A 13,755-nucleotide genomic window follows, 5' to 3' on the forward strand; every position below is an offset into this window, starting at 1 on the left:
CTTGAATTGGAAAATTTTGCAGGGGTATGGGGAAAGAGCTGGGAATAATTGGATTGCTCTTTCAAGAGCACGACGGGGCAAATGGCCTCCTTCTGTGATGTATGATTCTCTAATTATCTGAAAGGTTTTATTGAAGGATTCATGTAAATGAGGCTGTTATTTGCCTGCTCCACTATCTCAGTTTATTTCTGTGCACAAGTGCCTGTTCTGTTTCAACCTCATTGAAATGATTCGGGGTTCGGTACTAATGAAGCTCAAGTTAAACTCTGACATACGGCGTAGTGGCCAAGTGGTAAGGCGTCGGTCTCGTAAACCGTAAGAGCATGGGTTCGACCCCCATCTACACCTCGGGACATTTATCGCATTTAATTTGACATTTTTAATGTTTCTCCTTTTTATCTCTATCAAATACATTCATAACTTTGAACATTTCTTTCAACTCTCCTCTTGACATTCTTTGCTCTAAAGAGAAAAATCCCTGCTTCTCCAGTCTCTTTGCATAAATGAGGTCCCGCATCCCTGGTACCATTCCAATAAATCGATTCTGCACTCCCTCCAAGGCCTTGCCTTCTTTCGTAAAGTGTGGTGCCCAGAATTGAACGCAATACTCCAGGTGAGGCCTCACTAGTGCTTTATAAATGTTTAGCATAATTTCCTTGCTTTTATACTCTATTCAGCTATTAATAAAAGACAGGATCTCAAATCCGTTTACACAGCTTTCTCAACTTATCCTGCCACCTTCAATGATTTGTGTGCGCACACCCCATGTGTTCCAGTTCGTGCACCCTCTTTCAAATTGTACCATTTAGAGCTGGTTAATTAATTGCAGGGGAGAGCATTCTGAGTGGTTTCGGGGCCAGTGGTCTGCAGAGGGAACCGATTAAACGAAATAATCGGCCCCATTAAAGTTCTACCATTTAGTTGACATTGCCTCTCCTCATTCTTCCGACCAAAATATATCACTTTGCACTTCTCTACGTTAACTTTATCTGCCATGTGTCTGCCCATTTCACCAGTCTCTTTCTCTTCATACTCCCCCTTTGTAGCTCTTACTATCTGCTTTGTGACCCTTTGCTGTTCTTTGTAACTTTCCCATTCACCAGGATCGCTGCAATGTTTTGCATTTGTGTTTGCTTCTCCTTTTATTTTAATGCGGTCTCTTACCTCTAGCCGCCCATGCCTATTTTTTGGCCAGTATTGTTTTTGCCCCTCAGATGTTTAAACTGATTCAATTTCATCTTAAATTATTTCAGAACACCTCCCACTTCTGTCGTTTTACTTGTGAACAGATTTGCCCAGTTTATTGTGGCCAGGCTCTGTCTTGTTGAAGACGGCCTTGCCAAAACGTAGAATCTTTGTAGCTGCTTTGCATTTCTCCCTCTCAAACATTGCGGTGAACTCGAACATGTTATGATCACTATTAAATACAGTTTCACGAACGCTAAATCTGATGAATAAATCTGGCTTGTTACTCATTACTAAATCTAATATGGCATGCCCCCTTCTTGGTTCTAGGACATATCGTTGTAGAAAACTATCCCGGACACACTTAAAAAACCTTTCTGATAAGTGCTAGTCTGCTTACCCCAATCTCTGTGAAAGTTAATATCCACCATTAATACAACACTGCCTTTATGACGCGCTTGTCTAATTGCTGCATTTATACAATCTAGCACTTCAGACCAGCGACCAGGGAGCCTATACACAAATCCAACTGTCTTAATCGCTCAGTCTTAAATCGTTTCCTATTTCTTAATTCTAACCATAAATTCTCCACTGTCTGTTTACCTCTCGTTATATCCTCCTTAACATTGAATTGATTTCATCCTGAATCACTAAGGCTACTCCTCCCCCTGCACCATTTCCCTATCTTTCCTGTAGTCCTCCAGCAGCGCCTCCGCCCCTTTGTATTCCCGCCATTTTGAGATTAAGGCTAATATTCCATGAACCTAGCATTTTTTTGTACGTGTCCGGTAGTTTGAAGTAATTACTCTACGTGGACTATTAAATCTCTCTGCTCCTCCACAGTTCCTAACTATTTGCCATTTTGAAATTACTCTAATCCTCCCGTCAGCCACAGTTTTGCCCATTCACTTAAAGTATAAATGTTCCCTTGCAAATTTCTGCTTCCATCTACACTACTTACTGTGCTGCCTAACCTGGTGCCGTCAGCAAACTTGGACATACGATGGAAGTCATCGAACTGTGAAAGAGGGCTCAGAATGGGAATCGAACTTTGGGCTGGCGTGAAAGGGCGTTGGTATTCGGAATGTACAAAATACAGTCCCCAATGCTCCGCTTATCTTCAGCAGACCGAACGTAATTCGTAATATATGTTCGATCCTTATTGGTTGCTGTAACCTGATGCTGTAACTCGGTGAATCATTGTTTCAATATGGAAAGGGCTTTGCCTCTGTGGGACAATCAGTTAACACGGTCGGCCGTGAGCTCAAAAATTAATGGTTCTACGAACGATCGGGTAATCTTTACATTATTGGCTCACAGTTTCAGATTTCAACGTGTGTTTTGACTGAAAGGAAATGTGCTACAAACATTGCCAACTGGGCAGAGCTGACATTCCCACCATTAACCCTGCGATCGGAAGCAGGCACATCAAAAATATGTAAAAGCTTGAGATTGGCTTCACGGAAATCAGATTTCATCTTAGCAGACAAGTCTCCGAAAGGCCAATGGGAGGCTGTACTGGTTGCAAGAGAGCTGGTTAGCTGTGACATGCATATTTCCGCAGTGAGCCAGACCAGACTCTATCCAGGTTTCCGCAATGAAAGTCACACCGTTTATTTGGAAAAGCAAAATGATACTTACATCCTGACTGGTTTCAGTTGATATTTGAGAGATCATTATAAGATCCTGCAGGGCTGCCTCGGTTAATAACAACTGTCCGAAGCTGCATTTCAGACATGCCATCAAATCCATCGTTTTGTTGACGTTTTCCAGAACCCCGAATGAGTGAGGCCGCGAAAAGCAGCTCTCTTCAATCACCCGCTGCTGGCAAGAAGCCGCGAATGTGGCCTCAGTCAGCGCATTACAGCCCATCTCTGGTGAACACGATACCACTGAAGCAGAGTTGTGCACAACTTTGCATCTCTCGCCTATAGGTGACGTTGTGGAGGTCGATATTATAGAATGGTAGAATATTACAGCACATAAGTGGGCATTCGGCCCATCGTGCCTGTGCCGGCTCTTTGAAAGAGCGAAACAATTAATCCCACTCCCCTGCAATTTCACCATAGCACAGTATTTTTTTCAAGTAGTTATCATATTACATTTTCAAAGTTACGATTGAATTTGCTTCCACTACCCTTTCAGGCAGTGCATTACAGATCTTAAATATCGCTGCGTATTAATGTTTCCTCATCTCTAAACATAACAGAAGTCTTTCATCCCTTGTGCCATTCTAGTAAATCTCTACTGCAGACTTTCTGAGGCCTTTACATCCTTGCTCACTGTGGTGCCCAGAATTTGCCACACTACTCAACCTTATGCCTAAATGATGTTTTATGAAGTTTGAGCATAGATTCCTTGCTTTTGTTCTCTATTTCCCTGTTTATAATATCAAGGATCCCGAATGCCGAATGCTGTCCTGCTGAATATTTAAAATGTTGCCAACCCATCAGCAAACTTTGAAATTTGCTCCCGATACCCAAGTCCAGGTCATTTATATATAACAGGAAAAGTGATGGTGCAATACCCACCCCTGGGGGACCCTACTGCAGCGAAGGCAGCGCATTGCTGTCCATCCTTGGGAAGCAAGATACAATATGGCCTGGCGAAGCCTCCTCATACACCAAGCACAGCGACATAAAATCCGTGGAGATTGAATCCAGGTCAATCGGCCTTCCAGCAACAGTTGGCGAGGACCGAGTGAAATGAAACGTTTTACTTGCCTCAGTGAGGAAATCACTGGATAATGTTACAGGAAAAAAACAGAAAATGCTGGAAATACTCAGCAGGTCAGCCAGCATCTGTGAAGAGAGAACCAGAGTTAACGTTTCGTCAGAACTGGAAAAAAGCAGGAGAAAGAACAGATTTTAAAGCAAGTGTAGGTGCTGGGAAAGGGGGAGGGATTGAAAGAACAACAAGGATGGTCTGTGATAGGATAGGAGGCAGTAGAGGGTAAGAGACATTAACCGATATTCAAGGCAAAAGGAGCTGGTAATGGGGCAGCTTAAGAAACAAAAGATGGCTCTAGATGAAGTGTAAATTGCCCTGACAGAAGGAAAGGCAGCTGCCATGTGGGAGCGAAGAAAATAAAACACAAATAAACAAAAAAGAAGTGTGGAAAAAAATATACATGCTAGGTGCCGATGTTATGGTCTGAAATTGTTGAACTCTATGTTGAGTCCAGAAGTCTGTAAAGTGCCTAATCAAAAGACGAAGTGCTGTTCTTCGAGCTTACCTTGAATTTTAGTGGAACAATGTAAGAGGCCTAGGACGGTGAGGTCTGAGCGGGAGTGCAGCGGAAAATGACAGTGACAGGCGACCGAAGCTCCGGGTCACCCTTACGGACTGAATGGAGGTGTTCTGCAAAAGGCCACCCAATCTGCGTTTGGTCTCCCCAGTGTACAGAAGACCCCATCGTGAGCATCGAGTACACTATAGTAAATTGCAAGAAGTACAAGTAAATCGCTGTTTCACCTGGAAGTGATGTTTGGGGCCCCTGACAGTGGGAAGCAGGTGTTATAAGGGCATGCGTTGCATCTCCTGCGCTTGCACGGGAAGATGACGGGTGAAGGGGAAGAGGTGATTGGGGTGATAGGGGAGTGCACCAGGGTATCGCGGAGGGAGCGGTCCCTTCAGAATGGTGAAAGGGGAGGTGAGGGGAAGATTTGTTTGGTGGTGGGATCACGCTGGAGGTGGCAGAAATGGTGGAGGATGATCCGTTGAATGTGGAGGCTGTTGGGGTGAAAGCGTAGGGGAACCCTAATGGTGGTTGCAGGAGGGAGGGGCAGAGGTGAGGGCAGAAGTTCGGGAGATAGAACGGGCATGGCTAAGGGCCATGTCAACCACAGTAGAGGGGAATCCTCAGTTGAGGAAAAATGAAGACATGTCAGAGGAACTAGTATGGAAGGGGGAATCGTCAGAGTAGATGTGGCGCAGATGGAGAAACTGGGAGAATGGAAGAGAGTCCTTACAGGAAGCAGGGTGTGAGGGAGTGTAGTCCAGGTAGCTGTGGGAGGAAGTGGGCTTATAGTGAATGTTTGTCAATAACCTATCCACAGAGATGTTGACTTAGAAGTCGAGGAAGGGAAGGGAAGAATCAGAGATGGACCATGTGAAGGTGATGGACGGGTGGAAATTGGAAACAAAGTGAAGGAAATTTTCTAGTTCAGGGCGAGAGCAGGAAACAGCACCGATACAGTCATCAATGTTCCAGAAAAAGAGGTGAGGGAGGGGACGTGAGTAAGATTGGAACAGTAAGTCAGGATGACCAGTCGGTCTCAGGTGTTTAGGTCGGGGTTGCTCCTGGAGGTGTGGGCTCGCATCCCACTTCTGACGTTTAATCCTTTGTTTATATAGCACGATTTTGCGAGAGGTCATTTTTCGGCCCTTTTGATTATTGCTTCCAGAAAACGAAGCCGACTTCCATCCACGGCAGATTTGTTTTATTGGTAGTAAGTATGTATTGTGTTGGGAGTAAACAGAACAGGGCCCGTGGAATCAACCATTATGCTCAAATTTGCAGTAATCAACGCAAGAAGTTATCGGACAGGACCGAAATCAGTCCACAACAATCTCCAACGGTTCTGGAAGAAGGTCACTGCAAACCACGATATTGATATCAAGCCTTTAAAGACATCAATTAATGTCTTTCTTAGCAATCAATTACCTGTGGTCCTTGTAAATATAATCGGATGTGTCCATGTTAGATAAAGATGTATTTGTGAGTTGCTGTTGTGCTGAATGTAAGTGATTTTGCGTCTCTGTAGTTTGCTGATATACTTAGATGTGTCTGTATTATCTATATATATATAAAGCGGTCGATCTGTCTGTCCTTCTGTCTGTCTGTCCTTCTGTCTGTCTGTCCTTCTGTCTGTCCTCACGTGTGCGTCTGTCTGGTATGCGCTCGAAAGTTATAGAGCGTACCTACGCGTGCGTTACGTCAAAAGAAAGCTTACCTCTTCCAAAACGGTCTTAAGCGTATTTACGTTTCAGCCGGGCAAAAATCGCGCCCGCGGTATCCGAAAAACCTTCAACATTCCGCTCATTAGCATCTCATTATCCACTCATTAGCGACAGAGTGACCTCGAGGTTTGGTGATCTGACGGTCGACCAATCGGTGCGTGTGTGGGCGGGCCTTATCGTTCTGAACTGAGGTGAGTAGCCGCCATCTTGCTTCCATTCTTTTTCCTGCTTTCTGCTTCTTTCATTTCAAATATACATTTCCAGCAAAATAAAATTGTTTTTATTAAATTGTTTAAAAAAAAACTAGACTCATTTGTAAGTATTTTCTCTAACCTGAAGATTCTTTTTACTACCTTTCCCCGTTTTTGTTAGGCCTGAAAGCCTGGGCCTTTCTTGCACAGCCAGGCCCGAGCTAGGTAATTGTCCCACGGTTTCTGCTAAGCTCCTCACCAGCACCGCCCCCGCGCCCCCCGGTGTCACGTTACCCGGGGCAATGGCGTCAGCCACGAGGGTCAGGGTGCGCGCACAGCAGGAGCAGCTGAGACGTGGCGTCTCTCTGTTCCCCGCTCGGCTCGGGCGGGGGGTCGGCGGGGCTCTCGGGAGTGCGGATCTCGGCCGGGGCTTGGTGAGCGATAAGGGTTACCACGGCAACCGGGTCCGCCAGCCGTCTCTCACAGCCGCAATCGGCGGTCTTGAAGCCCGCTCGGGAGGGCGGGGCTCCGTAGGGCGGGGGGCCGGTGTTCGGAAGATCGGGTATCCGGAGATCGGTGGTGGGGTTGGTGGGGGGTGCCAGGGTGAGCCTTGGGGGGGCAGGGATCAGGGGGCTCGGGAGTTCGGGGGGGGCGAGTCTCGGGGATCAGGGGGCTCGGGAGTTCGGGGGGGGCGAGCCTCGGGGATCAGGGGGCTCGGGGATTCTCCCCCTTATCCTCCCCTTCCCCTCCCTCTCCCCCCTCCCTCTCCCCTCCCACTCCCTCTCCCTCCCCCTCCCCCTTCCCCCTCCCCTTCCCCCTTCCCCCTCCCCTCCCCTTCCCCCTTCCCCTTCGCGCCCTTCCCCTTTCCCCCTTCCCCCTCCCCTTCCCCCCCTTCCCCCTCCCCTCCCCCCCTCCCCTTCCCCCCCCCCTCCCCCCCTCCCCTTCCCCCCCTTCCCCCTCCCCTTCCCCCTTCCCCCCTCCACTTCCCCCCGTTCCCCCCTTCCCACCCCCCTCCCCTTCCCTTCCCCCCCTCCCCTTCCCCCCTCCCCTTCCCCCCCTCCCCTTCCCCCATCCCCTTCCCCCCGCCCCTTCCCCCCTCCCCTTCCCCCCTCTCTTTTCTCCCCTCTTCCCCCCAGTCGCTCTCTCTCTTCCCCCCAGTCGCTCTCCCTCTTCCCCCCAGTCGCTCTCTCTCTTCCCGCAGTCGCTCTCTCTCTTCCCCCCAGTCACTCTCTCTCTTCCCCCCAGTCGCTCTCTCTCTCTCTTCCAACAACAACATTCCCTCGAAAAAGCCTCGGCACCGCCGGGCACTTCAGCTCGTTATTAATGTATTGGTGGGTGATCTGTGTCAGTTATAAATGTATTTCTGAGGTCTGAAAATGTCCAGTCCGGCACGATTCTACCTTCTCATTGCCCCACGTGGGGTACGGTAGACTATCTGTTCCATTCGGATTCAACATTTGTTTTTAGTAACTATGTTGACATTTAGAAATGTGATAATTATAAAAAAAACAACTCTTGTTCCACCAGCCTCTCTGACACCGCTTCCGCGTCACATAATCTCTCTGCTACCTCCCAAGTGTCCCTCAATCTTTCTGATACAACCTGAGTGTTCATTACCCACTCTGATATCTCCATAGCATTGCTCACCCTCGCTGATAGATCCTCAGTGTCTCTTACACTCTTTGAAACATCCGAAGCGTCCCTTACGCGCTCTGATACATCCTGAGAGTCTCTAACCTCCCTGATACCGCCACAGAGTCCACTACTCTCTCTGGTATCCACTCAAAGCCCTCATACCCCCTTGATACTATCTCAGGAACCCTTCAATTCCCTCACATCCTCTGAGCTGACCTTTGCTCTCGCAATCCCCTCTGAGAAACTTTTAGACTCCCTGATACCAGGTGCAAAGAGTGTTTTGAATGCCGTGGCTCAGGCCAATATGGGCGGAACCGGCTGACTTCACAGTGTGTGTAGGAAAGTTAAGTGGACTTTGTGTGTGAGAAGACCACCGAAACGTTTTGCTTGGAGCTCCGCTCTTGAGGCAAGTTTTGTGTTGTCAGGTAAACTGCTACAGTGAAAGCACAAAATTAAAAACAGAAAAAGCTGGAAATATTCAGCAGCTCAGGCAGCATCTGTGAAGAAATATTCATTTTACCAGGACATCACTGCCCACTGTGACTGATACTTCACGTGGGTCATAACTTACAATTTCAACACCTCCGTGCAAGGAACAGTTTGGGCGGGAATGAGGTCCTTGCTGATTTGAGAAAATAGAGCGAGGCAGCAAAACAAAACTCCCCACTGCGGATTGGGCAAAGATGGCACTCAGATGCAGGAGCCTTGGATGTGTTGAAGTAATGAAAAAAAATCTAGTCTGAAATGCAACAACGCTAGAACTCGAAACCCTGCGTGTAGAGCGGAGTCGATTAACGGTCCACCTCCTTAACCTCTCAACCACCGCGCCCCGTAAACACAGCACAGAGAGATCTTTTCTTTCCTTCTTTCTCAATGCAAATCCCTGGACCCAAAGCAAAAGCAACAGGAAAGTCAGCTTTCAGTTGTCAGTCCCCAGCATCAGAAATGAGACAGCAATGACGTGCTAGCGTGGCTGAGCGTTCCAAGGCGCTGGATTTAATTTTCAGTCTTTTCAGGGGAGTGGATTCAAATCCCACCGCTGCCACAATTATGTTTATTTTCGGGTTTTACCAAAGAAATGCTCGCTGCAAAGTTCAAATTAAAAATATATGATATAGGAAGCATTGATTGGGTCAAGCAGCATCTAGTGAGTCATACTCTTCATCAACAATCCCTTTATTAAGCGGTATCGTGCGTGGCAATGCTATTCTTTTTATTCCCTCCTGGAATGTGAGCATCGCTGACAAGGCCAGCACTTATTGCCCATCCCTCATTGGCCTTGAGAAGGTGGTGGTGAAATTCAACGCAGGCCTCGCAGCCACTGGAGCCTTCATCCAGAATGGGAACTGGTGCAGGCACAGTTACTTTTAAAAGAATTGTAGCCTTTTCACACGAGAAGAAACTCACCTCTGGAGATTCTATAAAAATAGGCCGCGCTGGGAATCGAACCCAGGATCTTCTGTTTACGAGACAGACGCTTTGACCAGCTAAGCCACGGGACCCAATGCTGGCGCAATTTCTCGCCCCCACTCACTGATGCCTATCAGCTTCCGGTCGCAGTCTTCTGGACTCTCAGGCCGTTTCTTATTTCTCCAGCTCTCTTGTCTATTCCGCCATATGTCCCATTGCTCTCTGTATCTCCCGCTTAATTTATCTCAGTGTCAATCTGTGAGGTGATTCTGAATGATTACCCTATGTTTGTGTCTTATCTATATATATAAATCGGTACTTCTGTCTGTCATTCTGTCTGTCATTCTGTCATCGCCTGTGCGTCTGTCGGGCTATGCGCTCGAAAGTTACAGGGCGTACCTACGCGCGCGTTACCTCCAAAGAAAGCTTACGCTTCAGAGACGGTTTTAAGCGTATTTACTTTTCAGTCGGACGAAAAGTGTTCGCGCCTTATGCAAAAAACCTTCAGCAAAAAACCTTCAAAATTAAACTCATTATCTGCTAGCATTGATTGACTGACCTCAAGGTTCCACCAATCCTGTTCCGTCACGATTGACCAATCCTACAGTACGGTCCCCTGATGGTTGGCCAATCGGTGTGTGTGTGGGCGGGACTATTCGTTTTCATCTCGGGGATGTGGCAGCCATTCTTTCACGAAGCTTCCAGCTCAAATTACTTCAGCTTCCAGCTATAACGACTTTCAAAGTTAGTATCTCTTTTAAAAATAACATAAGATTTACCAAAAACGTTTTATAAGTACTTTCACTTTCATTTTTCAACCTTTTAAAAGGTAGACATACAGGGACACAGACAGGGCCCTAAGCCTGCCACTCGATTTAAAATGTTGCCCAGCACCAGATTCACAAAGGGACACAGACAGGGCCCCAAAGCCCGGCACTCGATTTAAACCGCCTGCCCCAAAACAGCCCCGGCAACGCCGGGCTCCAAAGCTAGTTTGAAATAAATGGGGGGATCAGACAACTCTTCCTCTGACACTGGGGAACAAATAAGCCAACAGTTATACCACGATATTGTTTACTGTGATGCAGCAAATACAATATTCCAGCTTAAAAGTTTCAGTTTCAATTCTGTGCAAAAGAAACTGTGACTCCAACGTGTTTCCAATAGCCTGCCTTTTAATCTGACGTCACAATCGCCACCATTGCACCTCAAGGTGATTCATAACTAATAAGCAGAGAAGCCAAGCACTGAAAGGGTATTTGTAGAAAGGGTTGTGAGACTGTGGAATGCACTGGTCCAGCAAGCAGCAGATTTAAAACAAGGTTTAAAAACCGGCAGCCTGTGGGAGGAAGGGGGCAGAGAGGCAAGAGAGACACAGGAAAGATCAACTTGGAAACTATTGACCCCGAATCTACTTTAAATCCCCCCATTGTATTTAAACCCATTTAATGTCAGATTCACAAATTGATGCATGTGAGCAATATAGGACATTTATCGCTGTCTCTGGTCTAAAATAACTGCTTTATTATTTGATCCCACCCGCTGCGTTTAGGCTCTACCCTGAATATTTATCTCCGACCTAGAATCAGTTTGTAATCTGGAGACAAGGTTTCTGCAGCCGGCGGGCAGGGAGCAGAGGCTGTGGCTGATCTGTGTCATGTGGGAGCAGAACACAATGTTTCTGCTGTTTATTTTCATTACCCTGCAGAATATTCCATACTGTTCTCAACATCTTACATACCGTTAAATGTCGGAAGTTTTCTTTTATTGTAATGACGCTGCGATTCTTCTGGACTTGCTGAATTTGCAGCAAATTAAATATCACGAAACCGTCATCGCCAACAATAAACAGGGTCAGCGATTTGAGAATTTAGTATCTTGGAGCCGACATTTTCGCGGCTGCGATGGCCGAGTGATTAAGGCGTTGGACTTGAAATCCATATGGGATTTCCCCGGGCAGGTTCGAGCCCTGCTCGTAGCGGGCTTTCTCATTATGATAATTAACTACTTCAAATAATTTATTTTCTTCAATCTGCTCCCTCTTGGAGGATGTTGGAATTTTCAATGCCGGTTTTAAGGAAACTAAAGGATTGCCGAGACAACTGGATCACTTACTTCAAGAAGGTTTGCTGACCGAATTCCAAAAGTTATCTGCAGATTGTCTGGAAGCTCCAGATAAGGAGGCCTCGACAGTCTCTGAGGTACCTTCCCATACACTCGCTGCTGTCCGGTAGCATCAGTCTGTGTTACCATGGGAGAGAGAGAATGGAAAGTCACTGGAAGGCATGTTTCTGTCAGCAGCAATGTTACAAGAGCAGCCATTCTAAAGTGAAAAGCAGAACACATTCCAGGAGACAGGCCAGGAGACAGACAAATGGAGTGGAGATCTGGAAGACTGACCAGAAAAAAACAAGGAGGACACCAACTCATAATTCATCTCTCCCTCTCCCGAAGCAGAAGAATTGAACATTCTGAGTTCTGAGTTGCACCACTGAGGTTGTACAAGTCTCTCTCTGTAAAACTTGTATTATTATGTCAATAAAACGATTTGTTTGAAAAGTTTGAAGCTTCATTTCCCAAGGAATTTTCTGAATCGGGCTGCATTGGTTCCGAAGGCCGGCTCTGCTTTCGCAGAGCTTGACTGTCGGGAGGTCCCGCAGGTCGAAATGTATCGACTGGTTTCAAAGCACCAACTCAGATTGCGCCGTATGGGACATGTGGCCCAGGAAGAGCGGTGGTAGCAGAGCACACTTAGCAGTTTAAGTGGCTGAAAGTGAATGTTAGATTAAGGAAATACCGCAGGAAAATTATAATGAAATTGAAGGGGGAAAGTAAAGGAGAGCTATTGATTGTGGAAGGAAGAAAAGCCTGCGTTATGTTTCGGTTTGGAGCCGAAGTTGCTGCGGCCAGAATGCAGATTATTAATCACTATACGAGCACGGCACCACACATCAACAACTGGAGCTCTGCAAAGTATCGCTTGGCACTGCTTAGGAAACATGGATTTTTGATGAAGAGTCCAAAATCAGCACCGCCAGAAATACCGAAGCGGTGAAATTCAACGGAGGCCTCGCAGCCACTGGAGCCTTCATCCAGAATGGGAACTGGTGCAGGCACAGTTACATTTAAAAGAATTGTAGCCTTGTCACACGAGAAGAAACTCACCCCTGGAGATTCTATAAAAATAGGCCCCGTTGGGAATCGAACCCAGGATCTCCTGTTTACTGGATAGACGCTTTGACCAGCTAAGCCACGGGACCGAATGACTGGCGCAATTTCTCGCCCCCACTCACTGATGTCTATTACCTTCCAGTCACTGTCTTCTGGACTCTCAGGCCGTTTCTTATTTCTCCAGCTCTCTTGTCCATTCCGCCATATGTCCCATTGCTCTCTGTATCTCCCGCTTAATTTATCTCAGTGTCAATCTGTGAGGTGATTCTGAATGATTACCTATGTTTGTGTCTTATATGAAATAAATGGGGGGATCAGACAACTCTTCCTCTGACACTGGGGAACAAATAAGCCAACAGTTATAACACGATATTGTTTACTGTGATGCAGCAAATACAATATTCCATCTCAAAAGTTTCAGTTTCAATTCTGTGCAAAAGAAACTGTGACTCCAACGTGTTTCCAATAGTCTGCCTTTTAATCTGACGTCACAAACGCCACCATTGCACCTCAAGGTGATTCATAACTAATAAACAGAGAAGTCAAGCACTGAAAGGGTATTTGTAGAAAGGGCTGTGAGACTGTGGAACGCACTGGCCCAGCAAGCAGCAGATTTAAAACAAGGTTTAAAAACCGGCAGCCTGTGGGAGGAAGGGGGCAGAGAGGCAAGAGAGACACAGGAAAGATCAACTTGGAAACTATTGGCCCCGAATCTACTTTAAATCCCCCCGCTGTATTTCAACCCATTTAATGTCAGATTCACAAATTGATGAATGTGAGCAATATAGGACATTTATCGCTGTCTCTGGCCTAAAATAACTGCTTTATTATTTGATCCCACCCGGTGTGTTTAGGCCCTGCCCTGAATATTTATCTCCAACCTAGAATCAGTTTGTAAGCTGGAGGCAAGGTTTCTGCAGCCGCCGGGCAGGGAGCAGAGGCTGTGGCTGATCTGTGTCATGTGGGAGCAGAACACAATGTTTCTGCTGTTTATTTTCATTACCCTGCAGAATATTCCATACTGTTCTCAACATCTTACATAGCGTTAAATATCGGAAGTTTTCTTTTATTGTAATGATCGCTGCGATTCTTCTGGACTTGCTGAATTTGCAGCAAATTAAATATCATGAAACCGTCATCGCCAACAATAAACAGGGTCAGCGATTTGAGAATTTAATATCTTGGAACCGACGTTGCAGCG

The 13,755-nt window shown here is 46.6% G+C and overlaps 2 non-coding genes across 2 annotated transcripts; one reads left to right on the plus strand and one right to left on the minus strand.

Moving 5' to 3' along the window:
* The first annotated feature begins 275 nt into the window (after window positions 1-275).
* On the plus strand, window positions 276-348 carry trnat-cgu (transfer RNA threonine (anticodon CGU)). Its single transcript has one exon. It is a non-coding gene; the product is annotated as a tRNA-Thr (tRNA).
* Window positions 349-9,401: 9,053 nt separating this feature from the next.
* trnat-cgu (transfer RNA threonine (anticodon CGU)) lies at window positions 9,402-9,475 on the minus strand. The gene has a single exon. It is a non-coding gene; the product is annotated as a tRNA-Thr (tRNA).
* Window positions 9,476-13,755: the final 4,280 nt, after the last annotated feature.

This window comes from Somniosus microcephalus, unplaced genomic scaffold (genome assembly GCF_052327205.1).
Source record: "Somniosus microcephalus isolate GS21.2 unplaced genomic scaffold, FLI_Smic_1.0 unresolved_chr1, whole genome shotgun sequence".
NCBI classification, from domain to species: Eukaryota; Metazoa; Chordata; class Chondrichthyes; order Squaliformes; family Somniosidae; genus Somniosus; species Somniosus microcephalus.